This window comes from Mobula hypostoma, chromosome 10 (assembly GCF_963921235.1).
Source record: "Mobula hypostoma chromosome 10, sMobHyp1.1, whole genome shotgun sequence".
Classification (NCBI taxonomy): Eukaryota; Metazoa; Chordata; class Chondrichthyes; order Myliobatiformes; family Myliobatidae; genus Mobula; species Mobula hypostoma.
The window spans coordinates 105659422-105676435 of record NC_086106.1 but is presented as its reverse complement, the minus strand read 5'-3'; the positions used below and the strand labels follow the sequence as shown (position 1 = coordinate 105676435).

The 17014-nt window shown below is 42.0% G+C and overlaps 1 protein-coding gene across 1 annotated transcript in view; it reads left to right on the top strand.

Moving 5' to 3' along the window:
• The window catches only part of LOC134353092 (zinc finger MYM-type protein 3-like), a 108763-nt gene that overhangs the window by 14718 nt on the left and 77031 nt on the right, over window positions 1–17014 (top strand). The gene's annotated exons all lie outside the window — the stretch shown is intronic.

Genomic DNA, 17014 nt, shown 5'->3' with positions numbered 1-17014 from the left:
ACACAAGACAGACCAAGACTGAAAAACTGACAAAAGCCACATAATTATAACATATAGTTACAACAGTGCAAGCAATACCATAACTTGATGAAGAACAGGCCATGGGCACGGTTTTAAAAAAAAAAGTTCAAAGCCTCTCCAAAGTCCCACATCTCATGCAGACGGGAGAAGGAAGCAAACTCTCCCTGCCGTGAGCCTCCAGCGCTGCAAACTTGCCGATGCAGCATCCTGGAAGCACCCGACCACAGTCCAACTCTGAACTGTCTGAAAACTTGGAGCCTCTGACCATCCCTCCGACACCGAGCACCATCTCTGCCGAGCACTTCGACCCCAGCCCCGGCCACCGGCAACAGGAAAAGCCGAGGATTTGGGGCCTTCCCTCCAGAGATTCTTGATCACACAGTAGCAGTGGCAGCGAACCGGGCATTTCAGAAGTTTTTCCAGATGTTCCTCCGTGCTTCTCACGTCTGTCTCCATCAAATCAGAATTGTGCATGGTCCCTATTTAACAAATACTATATCATTTCATCGGAAAGGCCAAGCGCGCTGTGTCGCGCCGCCATCTTCTCCTCCCGCCTCCCCACATATCATCTCCACATCCACTATATCTCGGCCTTTGAATATTCAATTGGTTTCAATCAGATCTCCCCTCGTTCTTCTAACTTCAGCAAGTATGAGCCCTGGGCTATCAAATGCTCCTCTATGTTAACCCTGTTGTTCCTGGGATCATTCTTGTGAATTTCCTCTGGACCCTCTCCAATGCTAGCACATCTTTTCTTAGATAAGGGGCCAAAAACTGCTTACAATACTCCCAAGTGTGGGCTGACAAATGCCTTATAAAACCTCAGCATTATATCCTTGCTGTTGTATTCTAGACCTCTCGAAAAGTTTGCTAACATTGCATTTGCCTTTCTTGTCAATGACTTAACCTGCAAATTAACCTTTAGGGATTTCTGCACGAGGACTCCCAAGTCCCTTTGCACCTTTGATTTTTGAATTTTCTCCCCATTTATAAAATAGAGTACAGCTTTATTCCTTCAACCACAGTGCATGACCATATACTTTGTTGCACTATATTCCATCTGCCACTTCGTTGCCGTTTTGTGGAACAGCAATGGCAAGTGTTTCTGGGAATAATGCGGAAGGTGCAGGATCAGTTCATTCCAAAGAGGAAGGAGGATCCTAAGGGGAGTAAGGGGAGGCCATGGCTGACAAGGGAAGTAGTGGACAGTATAAAAATAAAAGAGAAGTATAACATAGCAAAGACAAGTGGGAAGCCGGAGGATTGGGAAACTTTAAAGAGCAACAGAAGGTAACTAAAAAGGCAATACGCGGAGAAAAAATGAGGTACGAAGGTAAACTAGCCAAGAATATAAAGGAGGATAGTAAGAGCTTCTTTAGGTATGTGAAAAAGAAAAAAACAGTTACACAGAAACGGGTGAATTTATTATGGGGAACAAGGAAATGGCAGACGAGTTGAACAGGTACTTTGGATCTGTCTTCACTAGGGAAGATGCAAACAATCTCCCAGATATAATAGTGTCAAAGGACCTAGGGTAATGGATGAACTGAAGGAAATTTATATTAGGCAGGAAATGGTGTTGAATAGGCTGTTGGGTCTGAAGGCTGATAAGTCCCTGGGACCTGATGGTCTGCATCCCAGGGTACTTAAGGAGGTGGCTTTAGAAGTCGTGGACGCATTGGTAATCATTTTCCAATGTTCTATAGATTCAGGATCAGTTCCTGTGGATTGAAGGGTGGCTAATGTTGTCCCTCTCTTCAAGAGGGGAGGAAGAGAGAAAACAGGGAATTATAGACCGGGTAGCCTGACATCAGTGGTGGGAAAGATGCTGGAGTCAATTATAAAAAATGAAATTATGACACATCTGGATAGTAGTAACAGGATTGGTCCGAGTCAGCATGGATTTACGAAGGGGAAATTGTGCTTGACTAATCTTCTAGAATTTTTTGAGGATGTAACTATGAAAATGGACAAGGGAGAGCTAATGGATGTAGTGTACCTGGACTTTCGGAAAGCCTTTGATAAAGTCCCACATAGGAGATTAGTGGGCAAAATTTGGGCACATGGTATTGGGGGCAGAGTACTGACATGGATTGAAAATTGGCTGGCTGACAGGAAACAAAGAGTAGCGATTAACAGGTCCCTTTCAGAATGGCAGGCGGTGACCAGTGGGGTACCGCAGGGTTCAGTGCTGGGACCGCAGCTGTTTACAATATACATTAATGATTTAGATGAGGGAATTAAAAGTAACATTAGCAAATTTGCCGATGACACAAAGCTGGGTGGCAGTGTGAAATGTGAGGAGGATGTTATGAGAATGCAGGGTGACTTGGACAGGCTGGGTGAGTGGGCAGATGCAGTTTAATGTGGATAAATGTGAGGTTATCACTTTGGTGGTAAGAACGGGAAGGCAGATTATTATCTAAATAGAGTCAAGTTAGGAAAAGGGGAAGCACAAGGAGATCTAGGTGTTCTTGTACATCAGTCACTGAAAGCAAGCCTGCAAGTACAGCAGGCAGTGAAGAAAGCTAATAGCATGCTGGCCTTCATAACAAGGGGAATTGAGTATAAGAGCAAAGAGGTCCTTCTGCAGCTGTACAGGGCCCTGGTGAGACCACACCTGGAGTACTGTGTGCAGTTTTGGTCTCCAAATTTGAGGAAGGACATTCTTACTATTGAGGGAGTGCAGTGTACGTTCACAAGGTTAATTCCCGGGATGGCGGGACTGTCATATGTGGAAAGATTGTAGCGACTGGGCTTGTATACTCTGGAATTTAGAAGGCTGAGAGGGGATCTTATTGAAACATATAAGATTATTAAGGGATTGGACATGCTGGAGGCAGAAAGCATGTTCCCGCTGATGGGTGAGTCCAGAACCAGAGGCCACAGTTTTAAGAATTAGGGGTAGGCCATTTAGAACGGAGTTCAGGAAAAACTTTTTCACCCAGAGAGTGGTGGATATATGGAATGCTCTGCCCCAGAAGGCTGTGGAGGCCAAGTCTCTGGATGCTTTCAAAAGAGAGATGGCTAGAGTTCTTAAAGATAGCGGAATCAAAGGTTATGGAGATAAGGCAGGAACTGGATACTGATTGTGGATGATCAGCCATGATCACAGTGAATGGTGGTGCTGGCTTGAAGGGCTGAATAGCCTACTCCTGCACCTATTGTCTATTGTTTTCCCAGTCTAAGTCCTGCAGACACCCTGCTTTCTCAACACTACCTGTCCCTCCACCAATCTTTGCATCGTCTGCAAACTTGGTCACAAAGCCATTGATTTCTTCATCCAAATCATTGACATATAATGTGAAAATAAGTGGCCCCAACACCGATCCCTGCAGAACGACACCTTTAGCCACCAGCAGACAACCAGAATAGGCCCTGACTCTTTGCCTCCTGCCAATCTTCTATCCTTGCTTGTATCTATCCTGCAATATCATGGACTGTTAAGTTGCTAAGTAGCCGCATGTGCCGCAGCTTATCAAAGCCTTCTGAAAATCTAAATAAACAACATCCCTTGACTCCCCTTTGTCTGTCCTGCCTGTTATTTCCTCAAAGAATTCCAACAGGTTTGTCAGGCAAGATTTCCACCTTAACGAAACCATGATGACTTTGGCCTAGTTTGTCATGTGTCTCCAAGTACCCAGAAACCTCATCCTTAATAATAGACTGCAACATCTTTCCAGCCGCTGAAGTCAGGCTAACTGGCCTATAATTTCTTCTTTTCTGCCTCTCTTCCTAAAGAGTAGAGTGATATTTGCAATTTTCCATTCCTCTTGAACCATTCCAGAATCTACTGATTCTTGAAAGATCATTATTAATTTGTCCAGTCTCCTCAGCTACTTGTTTCAGATCTCTTGAGCACAGTCCATCTGGTCCAGGTGACTAATCTATCTTAAGACCTTTCAACTTCCCACAACCTTCTCCTTAGTAATAGCAACTACACTCACTTCTCATCCTGACACTCTTGAATTTCTGGCATTCTGCTGTTATCTTCCACAGTGAACACTGACACAAAATATTTATTAGGTTTGTCTTTTAAGAAATATTAAGAAATATTTATTTCTTTGTCCCCCATTACTACCCCGCCAGCGGTCCGATATCCACTCTCACCTCTTTTTATTTATCTGAAAGAAACTTGCTGTATCCTCTTGGCTAGCTTACCTTCATATTTCATCTTTTCTCTCTTTATAGCCTTTTTTAGTTGCTTTCTGTTGGTTTTTAAAAGCTTCCCAATCCTCTACCTTCTTGCAACACACATCAAAGTTGCTGGTGAACGCAGCAAGCCAGGCAGCATCTGTAGGAAGAGGTTGCAGTCGACGTTTCAGGCCGAGACCCTTCGTCAAGACTAACTGAAGGACGAGTGAGTAAGGGATTTGAAAGTTGGAGGGGGAGGGGGAGATCCAAAATGATAGGAGAAGACAGGAGGGGGAGAGATGGAGCCGAGAGCTGGACAGGTGATGGGCAAAAGGGGATACGGGAGGATCATGGGACAGGAGGTCCGGGAAGAAAGACAAGTGGGGGAGGGGGGACACAGAGGATGGGCAAGAGGTATATTCAGAGGGACAGAGGGAGAAAAAGGAGAGTGAGAGAAAGAATGTGTGCATAAAAATAAGTAACAGATGGGGTACGAGGGGGAGGTGGGGCCTTAGCGGAAGTTAGAGAAGTTGATGTTCATGCCATCAGGTTGGAGGCTACCCAGACGGAATATAAGGTGTTGTTCCTCCAACCTGAGTGTGGCTTCATCTTGACAGTAGAGGAGGCCGTGGATAGACATATCAGAATGGGAATGGGACGTGGAATTAAAATGTGTGGCCACTGGGAGATTCTGCTTTCTCTGGCGGACAGAGCGTAGGTGTTCAGCAAAGCGGTCTCCCAGTCTGCGTCGGGTCTCGCCAATATATAAAAGGCCACATCGGGAGCACCAGACGCAGTATATCACCCCAGTCGACTCACAGCTGAAGTGTTGCCTCACCTGGAAGGACTGTTTGGGGCCCTGAATGGTGGTAAGGGAGGAAGTGTAAGGGCATGTGTAGCACTTGTTCCGCTTACACGGATAAATGCCAGGAGGGAGATCAGTGGGGAGGGATGGGGGGGACGAATGGACAAGGGAGTTGCGTAGGGAGCGATCCCTGCGGAATGCAGAGAGAGGGGGGGAGGGAAAGATGTGCTTAGTTGTGGGATCCTGTTGGAGGTGGCGGAAGTTACGGAGAATAATATGTTGGACCCAGAGGCTGGTGGGGTGGTAGGTGAGGACCAGGGGAACCCTATTCCTAGTAGGGTGGCGGGAGGGTGGAGTGAGAGCAGATGTACGTGAAATGGGGGAGATGCGTTTAAGAGCAGAATTGATAGTGGAGGAAGGGAAGCCCCTTCCTTTAAAAAAAGGAAGACATCTCCCTTGTCCTAGAATGAAAAGCTTCATCCTGAGAGCAGATGCGGCGGAGATGGAGGAATTGCAAGAAGGGGATGGCGTTTTTGCAAGAGATGGTGAGAAGAGGAATAGTCCAGAGAGCTGTGAGAGTCAGTAGGCTTATAGTAGACATCAGTGGATAAGCTGTCTCCAGAGACAGAGACAGAAAGATCTAGAAAGGGGAGGGAGGTGTCGGAAATGGACCAGGTAAACTTGAGGGCAGGGTGAAAGTTGGAGGCAAAGTTAATAAAGTCAACGAGTTCTGCATGTGTGCAGGAAGCAGTGCCAATGCAGTCGTCGATGTAGCGAAGGAAAAGTGGGGGACAGATACCAGAATAGGCACGGAACATAGATTGTTCCACAAACTTTACCTTCTTGCTAATTTTTGCTATATTATATGCCATCACTTTTGCATTTATGCTTTCTCTGACTTCCCTTGTTAGCCACTGTTGCCTCATTCTCTCTTTAGAATACTTCATCTTTGGGATGTACGTTTCCTGCACCTTCCAAATTGCTCCCAGAAACTCCAGCCATTGCTGCTTTGCAATCATCCCCGCTCATGTCCCCTTCCAGTCAACATTGGCCAGCTTCTTCCTCATGCCTCTATAATTCCCTTTACTGTAATACCGGATTTCATCTTTTCAAAATGCAGGGTGAATTGTATCATATTATGATTATGCCTCACAAAGAATTTCTAATCAAATCTATGTCATTATGTAACACCCAATACAGAATTGCTGTTCCCCTAGTGGGCTCAACTACAAGCTGCTCCAAAAAGCCATTTCACAGGCATTCTACAAATTCAATCTCTGGGATCTAGCATCAACCTGGTTTTCCCAATCTACCTGCATATTGAAATCCCTCATGACTATCACAATATTGCCCTTTTTGCTTGCTTTTTCTATCTCCCTTTATAGTTGTAGCCCACATCCTGGCTACTGTTTGGAGGCCTGTATATAACTCCTATCTGTGTTTTAATACCCCTTAAATTTCTTAACTCTACCCACAAAGGTTCGATATCTTCGGATCCTATGTCACCTCTTTCTAAAGATTTGATTTCAAGTTTTTTTTTAACCAACAGAGTCACCCTAACTCTCTGACTATCTGCCTGTCTTTTTGACACAATGTGTGTCCTTTTATACTAGGCTCCCAACTATAATCTTCTTTCAGCCATGACCTCACTAATTTTTATAGATGCACTGTAGAAAGCATTCTTCTAGGGTGCGTCACAACCTGGTATGGAAGTTGTCCTGTCCAAGACCGAAAGAAGCTGCAGAAGATCGTGAACATGGTGCAGCACATCACACAAACCAATCTTCCGTCCGTGGGCTCACTTTACACCGCACGCTGTCGGAGCAGTGCTGCCAGGATAATCAAGGACACGACCCACCCAGCCAACACACTTTTCATCCCTCTTCCCTCTGGGAGAAGGTTCAGGAGCTTGAAGACTCTTACGGCCAGATTTGGGAACAGCTTCTTTCCAACTGTGATAAGACTGCTGAATGGATCCTGCCCCGGATCTGGGCTGTACCCTCCAAATATCCGGACCTGCCTCTGGGGTTTTTTTGCACTACCTTACTTCCCATTTTTCTATTTTCTATTTATGATTTATAATTTAAAATTTTAATATTTACTAATTTTAATTAATTAATATCTTTAATATTTAATACTTGTAATCCAGGGAGTGTGAAGCGCAGAACCAAATATCGCTGTGATGATTGTATGTTCTAGTACCAGTTGTTTGGGGACAATGAAGTATAAAGTATACCTGTCAATCTCCAACTGTGCTATAAGATCATCTGCCTTGTTATGTATATTGCATGCATTCAAATATAAGTCATTCAGTCCTGTATTCATCGCCGTTTTTGATTTTTGGCCCCCTGTTACACGTTGACTTCGTCCTATCATCTACCTGTTCTTCCTCGACAGGCAGCCCTATCACGCTGTTTCCCATGACCCTGCCAAATTAGTTTAAACCCTTCAGAACAGCTCTAGCAAACATGCCCGCAAAGGTTTGGTCTCCCTCGGGTTCAGATGAATGCAGAACTCTGAAATCCTGCCCCCCGCAGCAACTTGTTGGCTCTGAATTCTTTGGTCTTTATTTTTTTAAATACTTAAGTATATCCATATTTAGTTCAAATAATTTTAAACTCTGGCACCTATGATAATCAACAGTCTTGGTCTCATTCTGTTTATCACTCTTAAAATAAGAACATACAAGGAATTTGTTTACGCAAACACGAGGAATTCTGCAGATGCTGGAAATTCCTTCAACACACATCAAAGTTGCTGGTGAACGCAGCAGGCCAGGCAGCATCTCTAGGAAGAGGTACAGTCGACGTTTCAGGCCGAGACCCTTTGTCAGAGTCCTGACGAAGGGTCTCGGCCTGAAACGTCGACTGTACCTCTTCCTAGAGATGCTGCCTGGCCTGCTGTGTTCACCAGCAACTTTGATGTGTGTTGAAGGAATTTTTTTTTGTATGTGTACTTGATAGTTTTTGAACATTTAATATGCGGGTAGGGTATAGAATTCAAATAGCTTTTTGTGTTCCTTCAGAAGTCTTCTATTTGTTGCATAGATATTATCAGAAAGTAAGCTGTGTGAATTTAACTGATAGTTCCCATTATTTTGTTCTTCACTACTTTGTATTGGTTTTTGGAGAGTGACATGGAGAATTGACCTCTCAGTGCTAGTTTCTCTTGTTGAGTTTCTGCCAACTGGAACAGCCCTCTGGAGAATTCAGTTGAGTATATGAAGCTGTGTTTCCTGCATAATAACAGTTTTCCACTTAATTTGGAAGCAGTTATATTGTTTGATGTCAAAACACTGAAGCAGCTCTTCATTTAGATTGAACTGGGAATTGGAGCCCAAATCCATAAAATGATGGGTGATTGGTGATGGAATAAGACGGGCATTATTTATATATTGCCAAAGGAAACAAGCAGTTAGATTATTGGCTATTTGCCACCTTTACCTCAGCATAGTGTCTTTCACTAGTCTGGTAGTGATAAACTTGGCAATATTACATATTTTAGAATTCTAATAGAAATGTGTTGACATCTTTACTATAACAAGCTATTTATTGCAGGTAGTTAAGGGAACAGTGCTTCACTGATTACCAAGGAAGTGAGGAATGATGCTTAAAGAAATTAAAGTTTTCAATTTTAGTTACAGATGTGCAGAAAAAGTAAGGGCTGTTGTAAATCTCAGTGTCATGTGCATGATGTGAACAAAGTATTTGATGCAGAGTAATTAGAACAGTTTCATCACAAGTCATGTTGCTCCCATTATTGTAGCACACCATCAGTTATCATTTATGTACAACCTCAAGCAAATAACTTGTAGTTTTAAAATGAATTCCAGCTATTGTGTGCAGTGACTGAGAGAGCTTTGAACTATGGGCCTAAGCTCAAGCGCTGCTGGAGTGATTATACCCAGTTTCAATGTGCATTTTGTTTCAGATGGCCCAGTTTGAGATTGTGAGTAGTGGAAAGGGTCTCATGGGGATATAGACAACGTAAGTGGGTGAAAATGTGTCACATTTCCACCATCTTATGTTGTGTTTGCCATCATCCACCTTGGAAGAAACAAAAGCAGAATTTTTAAACTGGTTGACAGTTCAAATGTACCCAGCTATGCTTGTTGATAAATCACTGAAAGCAAGCATGTAGATGCACCAAATGATTTAGGAAGGGAAATGATACATGATTGAAGGTTGCATAGCTAGTAGAAATGCTGCCTCACAACTCCATTGACTGGGTTCAGTCCTGACCTGTGCTGCTGTGTGTGCAGTGTCCCTATGATGACATTAGTTCCTTCCAGGTCCTGTGGTACAGTGCCTATAAAAAGTATTCAAACCATCCACCCCCCAGATGTTCTCATGTTGTATTGTTTTATAACATTGAATCACAGTGGTTTTAATTTGGATTTTTTGACACTGATCAACAGAAAAGATTCCTGTCAAAGTGAAAACAAATTGGTTTATATTTATTACAATTATTGAACACAAAAATCACCTCCTTCAAGTCAGTATTTAGTAGATAAACCTTTGACAGCAATTACAGCCTTGAGTTTGTGTGGCTACGTGTCTATCAGCTTTGCACATCTGGAAACTGCAATTTTCCCCCCATTCTTCTTTACAGAACTGCTCAAGCTCTGTCAGGTTGCATGGGGATCGTCAGTGAACAGCCCTTTTCAAGTCCAGCCACAAATTCTCAATTGGATTGAGGTCTGGACTCTGACTTAGCCACGCAAGGACATTAACTTTGTTCTTCAGCCATTCCTGTGTAACTTTGGCTTTGTGCTTGGGGTCTTTGTCTTGCTGGAAAACAGAGATCTGCATTAGGTTTCCCTCCAGGATTTCCCTGTGGTTTGCTGCATTCATTTTACCCTCTACCTTCACAAGCCTTCCAGGGCCTGCTGTAGTGAAGCATCCCCACAGCATGATGCAGTCACCACCATGCTTCATGGATGGTGTTTTTTTTTGGATGTGCAGTGTTCCGCTTGACACCAGACATAGCATAAGATCTTCCAACTGACTTCAGAGTCTCCCACATGCCTTCTGACAAACTCTAGCCAGAATTTTGTAGGATTTTTTATCAACAGTGGCTTTCTCTTTGCTACTCTCCCATAAAGCTGTGACTGGTGAAGCACTCGGGCAATAGTTGTATGTGCAATCTCTCGCATTTCAGCCACTGAAGCTTGTAACTCCTCCAGAGTTGTCATAGGTCTCTTGGTGGCCTCGCTCACTAGTCCCCTTGCACGGTCACTCAGTTTTTGAGGACTGCTTACTGTAGGCAGATTTAGAGCTATGTCATATTCTTTCCATTTCTTGATGATTGACTTAAGTATACTCCAAGGGATAGTCAGTGATTTGAATTTTTTTTTTGTAGCTATTTCCTAACTTGTGCTTTTCAATAACCTTTTTGTGGAGTTGCTTGGAGAGTTCTTTTGTCGTCTTGGTGTAGTTTTTGTCAGGATATTGACTTGCCAGCAGTTGGACCTTCCAGATACAGGCATATTTTCAGTAGAATCAATTGAAACACCTTGACTGCACACAGGTCTCCAAAACAGATCTCCTTTTAACTACTTGTGTGACTTCTAAAACCAATTGGCTGCACCAGTGATGATTTGGTCATAGTCATACTTTATTGATCCCAGGGGAAATTGGTTTTTGTTACAGTTGCACCATAAATATTAGCAATAAAACCATAAATAGTTAAATAGTAATGTGTAAATTATGCCAGGAAATAAGTCCAGGACTAGCCTATTGGCTCAGGGTGTCTGACCCTCCAAGGGAGGAGTTGTAAAGTTTGATGGCCACAGGCAGGAATGACTTCCTATGATGCTGTGTTGCATCTCGGTGGAATGATTCTCTGGCTGAATGTACTCCTGTGCCCAACCAGTACATTATGTAGTGGATGGGAGACATTGTCCAAGATGGCATGCAGCTTGGACAGCATCCTGTTTTCAGACACCACAGTCAGAGAGTCGAGTTCCATCCCCACAACATCACTGGCCTTACGAAGGAGTTTGTTGATTCTGTTGGTGTCTGCTACCCTCAGCCTGCTGCCCCAGCACACAACAGCAAACATGATAGCACTGGCCACCACAGACTTGTAGAACATGCTCAGTATCGTCCGGCAGATGTTAAAGGACCTCAAGTCTCCTCAGGAAATAGAGACGGCTCTGACCCTTCTTGTAGACAGCAGGAGTGTTCTTTGACCAGTCCAGTTTATTGTCAATTCATATCCCCAGGTATTTGTAGTCCTCCACCATGTCCTCCCTGACCCCCTGGATGGAAACAGGGGTCACCGGTACCTTAGCTCTCCTCAGGTCTACCACCAGCTCCTTAGTCTTTTTCACATTAAGCTGGAGGTAATTCTGCTCACACCATGTGACAAAGTTTCCTACCATAGCCCTGTACTCAGCCTCATCTCCCTTGCTGATGCATCCAACTATGGCAGAGTCATTAGAAAACTTGTTATATTAAAGGATGGTGAATACTTGTGTAATCAATTATTTTTCTGTTTTATATTTGTAATTAATTTAAATCACTTTGTGGAGATCTGTTTTTACTTTGGCACGAAAGAATATTTTTCTGTTGATCAGTGTCAAAAAAAAGCCAAATTAAATCCACTGTGATTCAGTATTGTAAATCATGAAAACTTCCAGGGTGGGGGGGGGTGAATACTTTTTATAGGCATTAGTGTAAATGGAGGCTAAATGGTCAGCAGAGACTCAGTGGCTGAAAGATGTGTTTCCATGCTTTATCAGTCTACAAAGCTGAAATGTGTCATGTGGCTGTAAGTGTATTTTGACTGTCTCCAGGACATTTGGTTCTAATAAGCCCATCATAATTAAACTTTTCACTTTGAAGCATTGGACTAATCTGTTGAAAAAGGTATGGTCTGTTGAGGTATGTGCTTTCATAAGAGATTGATTAGATTAATTCTCATTAGCCATGCAGTTCATTGCTATGATTTTTTTTGTTTTCAAATTGCTATTAGTAATTGTAGGGATTTTGATTTTGTTTTCTATTTGATGCAAACTTAAGCTAAGTTTGCATGCACTTGTGCTTCCTCAGCAATCCTGTATTTACTACAAAGACCGATGATTCAGCCAAATTTAACTATTTCTCCCATACTATACATTAGCTTCTTCCTACCCTTCCATTTTTTAACTTTTTAGTTCATGAAATGTAGCCTTAAAAGAAAATCTGTTAATTGGTTTGCATTTATTACCTATTGATGTCACTCCTGTATACATTGAATATTCTTCCTGCTAAAACTTAACACCATTATGGTAGTTGCACGTATCATTTATTTGATAATTACATGTCCACTCTAATGCCTATTTCTTGTAATTTGCTGCATTACCCTTTTAAAAAGTTTCATCTTCTTGGACTTAATTTTTAAACCCAAGTTTGAAATTCCAAGATGTGAACCACAGTTTTTTCAAAATTCCATTTCCCAACTTTTATCTGAATGACCAGTAGCTGTTTTTGATTTGTTTTGTAGCTGACTTGCTTTACATTCTACTGTTTGTATGCTACTCCCAAGTGCTATGATCACTGTCGTGGTTGTTCCTGTTTTTCTGAATGTTCCCCTGTTGAAGAGCTTGGGGAAGTTATGAAATCTAATATATTTTTAAAAAAGCCCTTTAATTTCTTGAAGGCTGCCTCAGTGTTAAGTTTGACCAGCCATTTAGCCCAAGAAATCTTAAAGCAGATTATGGTACATTACTTACAGAATTCCATCTTCCTTTTTCCTTCATAGCCTTATCCACCAGAAATTTATTGATGTTGGTCAAAAGAAATTCTAATTTAAGCAGTAACCATTACATTTTAAGAGGGATTTTAATTTCCCAAACCCAGTTGAAACCTTCATTTATTGTCAGATCATCCCATCTGTACTTCCCTCAAACAGTTTAATTTTGAGGAGGATAAGTTACATTTTTTATACAAGTCTGCCCTTGATCCTATAAATGGTGGTAATCTACTGTCTCCAAGACCTTTTTTTGGCTCAAAAACTCCATATTTCAGATTGAAAGTCTGAAATCTTAATAGTGAATATTTTCATTTTTCTGAAACAATGGATACTTTAATCCTCTTGATCCTTCAGAGGTCCCAGTCTTCCAGATTTGAGTGAACAGATTTGATTTGTTTTTCTCAGATCTCCTTTTGCTTGCCCACATTGAATTTCATCTGCAGTGGTTATGCCTTGCCACTTCCTCTCCTGCTTCAGAACTTTAGTTTCTGTAATTGATATAACATTCCCTTTTATTCAAATAATTCTGGTAATGCTGAAAACCTGAGGTCTCAGGTGCGTTTTTCTGTCCTCTGTCTTACACTGTCACGGAATACATCCAAATCCTTGTGAATTAAATTTTCAGTGCACACATTTTCAATGGAGCAATTTATATTACAGTCGAGAAGGAGGCTCTTCATAAATTCGATTCATGTTGGCTCCCGGCCAAGTAATTCCACCACTTCAATTCCCATTCTTTTTCCCCTTGTATTCTTGTATTTTAGTTTCTATTCCATATGTCCATCAATTCCTCTTTAATTTTTCTTACATGAACCTAGAAACTGGTAGAACTGCTGCCTCATGGCTCTGATCATCTGGTGCAATCTATGTAAAGATATCTGAGATGAGCAATTATCCCTGCAACTGTATCCCAAAGATAGACAGTTAAATTGGCCTTTGTAAGGAGAAATAGATTCCTGTGTTTATGGGGATATGCAAGAGGATAATTTTACATATTCTCTGTGGGATGTGGGAGGAAACCAGAGAAATGATTGGAAAACCAATGTCATGGAGAGAACATTGACACCAATGTCAGGATTGAACCCAGAGTACTACTTGCTGCACCACTAGTTATGATGTTCTGATAGGTGATGTGTATAAAGTGAATAGGAAACAATATGGGTTTCTCATGTTTTCAGAATGTCTAAAGTGGGTTGGGACTTCATTAACTTATATTGGATATAATGTACAAATTAAGGAATAAGGGGGAGGTCACCCAGTCACCCCAAACCTGCTCCTGCATTTTTAATAAGATCCTGGCTGATTTGATTATAACTCCAGTTCCACATTCGTGTTACTCTGAAGTAACCATTCATCCCTTTGCTTATCAAATCATCTCTATCTGTTCCAAAAAATTGAATGGCTGAACAGATTAGATTGGGCAAGTGGCTTAATTCTGCTCTTATGTCATAGGGTCTTGTCTAAACATTTTTCCCATGCTTGGCTTCCATAACCCTTTGAAGTGTTCCATAAAACCTGAGACCTTCTGAAGAGGGCGGGGAATCACCTTCCCTGTTTAGTTGAGCTTTTATTAGACGTCTCTCGCATGTATCATTTAAGTTGCTTCTTGCTCTCCTAAAGAAGTTTGTGTCTGTTACGCCACTGACTCCAGCCAGCGTAGCTCTCCAAGTCATTGAGGCACACGAGCCTCCAAAATCAACGACAAGGTTGTGGTCCTCTTGGAGGTGATCTCCTAAACTGCCAATAGAAACTTAGTTTTTCTTTTGTTAAGACTGCCTGACCTTTCCAGCTATCATTCGAGGTAACCTCTGAACTTTTGATTTCCATTCTTCCAGTATCCCAGATGTACTCTCAACACTGCCCCAGATAACAGAAGTATAACCTTCCTACCTTGCAGTTCAGTTTCCCCAGTTTAAAAAGAAGTTAGCTTTCTTAATTAGTTCTAATATATGCATTGAAGGCTTCTGTGAATCATTCAGGAGAAATCATGTGCACCTTGGCGATGTGTTGTCTCTCACCATTTAAATACTGTATTTAAATTGTATTGAAGTTCAATTGTCATTCAACCATGCACATGTATACAGCTAAATGAAACATTGTTCTTCCGAGGTCAAGGTGTGAAACACAGTACTTATGGTCACACGCAGCATTTATAATTGTTAGGATAGCACATACAGTCACAATTCCCTAAGTGGCATGGCCACGGTATATTCTGGTCAAGATGGCCAATTTAATTTCTCTCCCATAGTTTTCCCTTCTTAAAATCTTTATCCACTCCACCTGTGTTCCTTTGTGATTGAAAATCAATTAAAAACTTACTGATTTAGGGAATCTGATGTAGAAAAGAGGAAAAAAAAAGCAAATGCCCAGCAAATCAGATTTGAATTGTGACACACATAAAAGTTGCTGGTGAACACAGCAGGCCAGGCAGCATCTCTAGGAAGAGGTACGGTCGACGTTTCGGGCCGAGACCCTTCGTCAGGACTAACTTAAAGAAGAGCTAGTAAGAGATTTGCAAGTGGGAGGGGGAAATCCAAAATGATAGGAGAAGACAGGAGGGGGAGGGATGGAGCCAAGAGCTGGACAGTTGTTTGGCAAAAGGGATATGAGAGGATCATGGGACAGGAGGCCTAGGGAGAAAGAAAGGGGGAGGGGGGAAGCCCAGAGGATGGGCAAGGAGTATAGTGAGAAGGATAGAGGGAGAAAAAGAATATATATAAAATAATAAAATAACAGATGAGGTACGAGGGGGAGGTGGGGCATTAACGGAAGTTACAGAAGTCAATGTCACCTCCGCCTCGTACCCCATCCGTTATTTATTTATTATATATTTTATATATATATTCTTTCTCTCTCTCTCTGCTTTTTCTCCCTCTGTCCCTCTCACTATACTCCTTGCCCATCCTCTGGGTTTTTCTCTCCCGCCCCCCTTTCTTTCTCCCTAGGCCTCCCGTCCCCTGATCCTCCCCTATCCCTTTTGCCAATCAACTGTCCAGCTCTTGGCTCCATCCCTCCCCCTTCTGCCTTCTATTATTTCGGATCTCCCCCTCCCCCTCTCAAATCTCTTACTAGCTCTTTAAGTTAGTCCTGACGAAGGGTCTCGGCCCGAAATATCAACTGTACCTCTTCCTCGAGATGCTGCCTGGCCTGCTGCGTTCACCAGCAACTTTGATGTGTGGTGCTTGAAATTCCAGCACCTGCAGAATTCCTGTTGTTTGGATTGTGATTCGGATTTATTTATCACATGCACATCGAAGCATAGAGTAAAATGCATTGTTTATGTTAAGAACCAACAAAACCTAAGGAATTGGCTGGGGGGGGGCACAAGTGTTGCCAGACATTTCAGTGCCGACATGACATGTCCACGATGCTCTGCAGAACAACACAGAACACAACAAACAACAAAACAAATCCCTTTCCTCCTTCCCTCCCTTTGAAGAGAGGAAACCTAGAGTTAATACCAGTGGATAATTTTGCAGCAGAGTCAGCTAGTTTTGAGCCAGAGGAAAAAGTGAATTAGCTGAAGCTGATGAATTTTGTTTCAATTCTTGAAGCTGCAATGTGCCCAGACTAAAGATACTGTTTCTCAAGCTAGTGTTGGGCCTCCTTATTCCTCTTTCTGCAGTATTTATTTCATAATGTATTGTAGTTTTTGCTGTATTGTACTGCTGTTGCAAGGCAACACACTCCGCAACATACAAGGCAATGATAGTAAACTTGATGGTGAAATGTTTCAGGAAGCCACAGACAGATCTGCTTGGCATGGAGAATTAAAGTGCCAGACAATTGGAACTTCCATAGATAAGTATTTACCCATAAATGAGTAAGCCTTTCTTGGTATTTCTTTACTTTCTGCACAAAAAGAAATAATGTCTTAAATTTAGTTTTTTTTTGCTTAAAATGCATTCAGTAGTAAAAGATGTTTCATGTGTATCAGAAACTGCAAGTTTAAGTCATTAGTGTTATGTGTTGTACTAAGAATTTAAAATCTTAATCTGATGTAAGTATTCAGAAGTGATTTATAGTTATGGTAACTGATAGTTGTGTACTTGATCATTTGGTAAAAGATGTATGGGTTGTGTAAACCCTGGACTTTTGAATGGCCTGATCTGATTAATTTCAGCCTGAATCATAAAACTGAAATTACTGGTCTGAGCCCAGAGATCCATTGCAAGCAAGTAGAAAAACACAGTGTCAAGTTTGTAAATGGTGTCTTCTCACTGTTAAACAGTGATGATCAGGAATCACCAATTGGCTGGAATATTGAGATGAAGTTGAAGTCGTTCCATGGTCTTTAGTCATTATTGTTATTTTCAG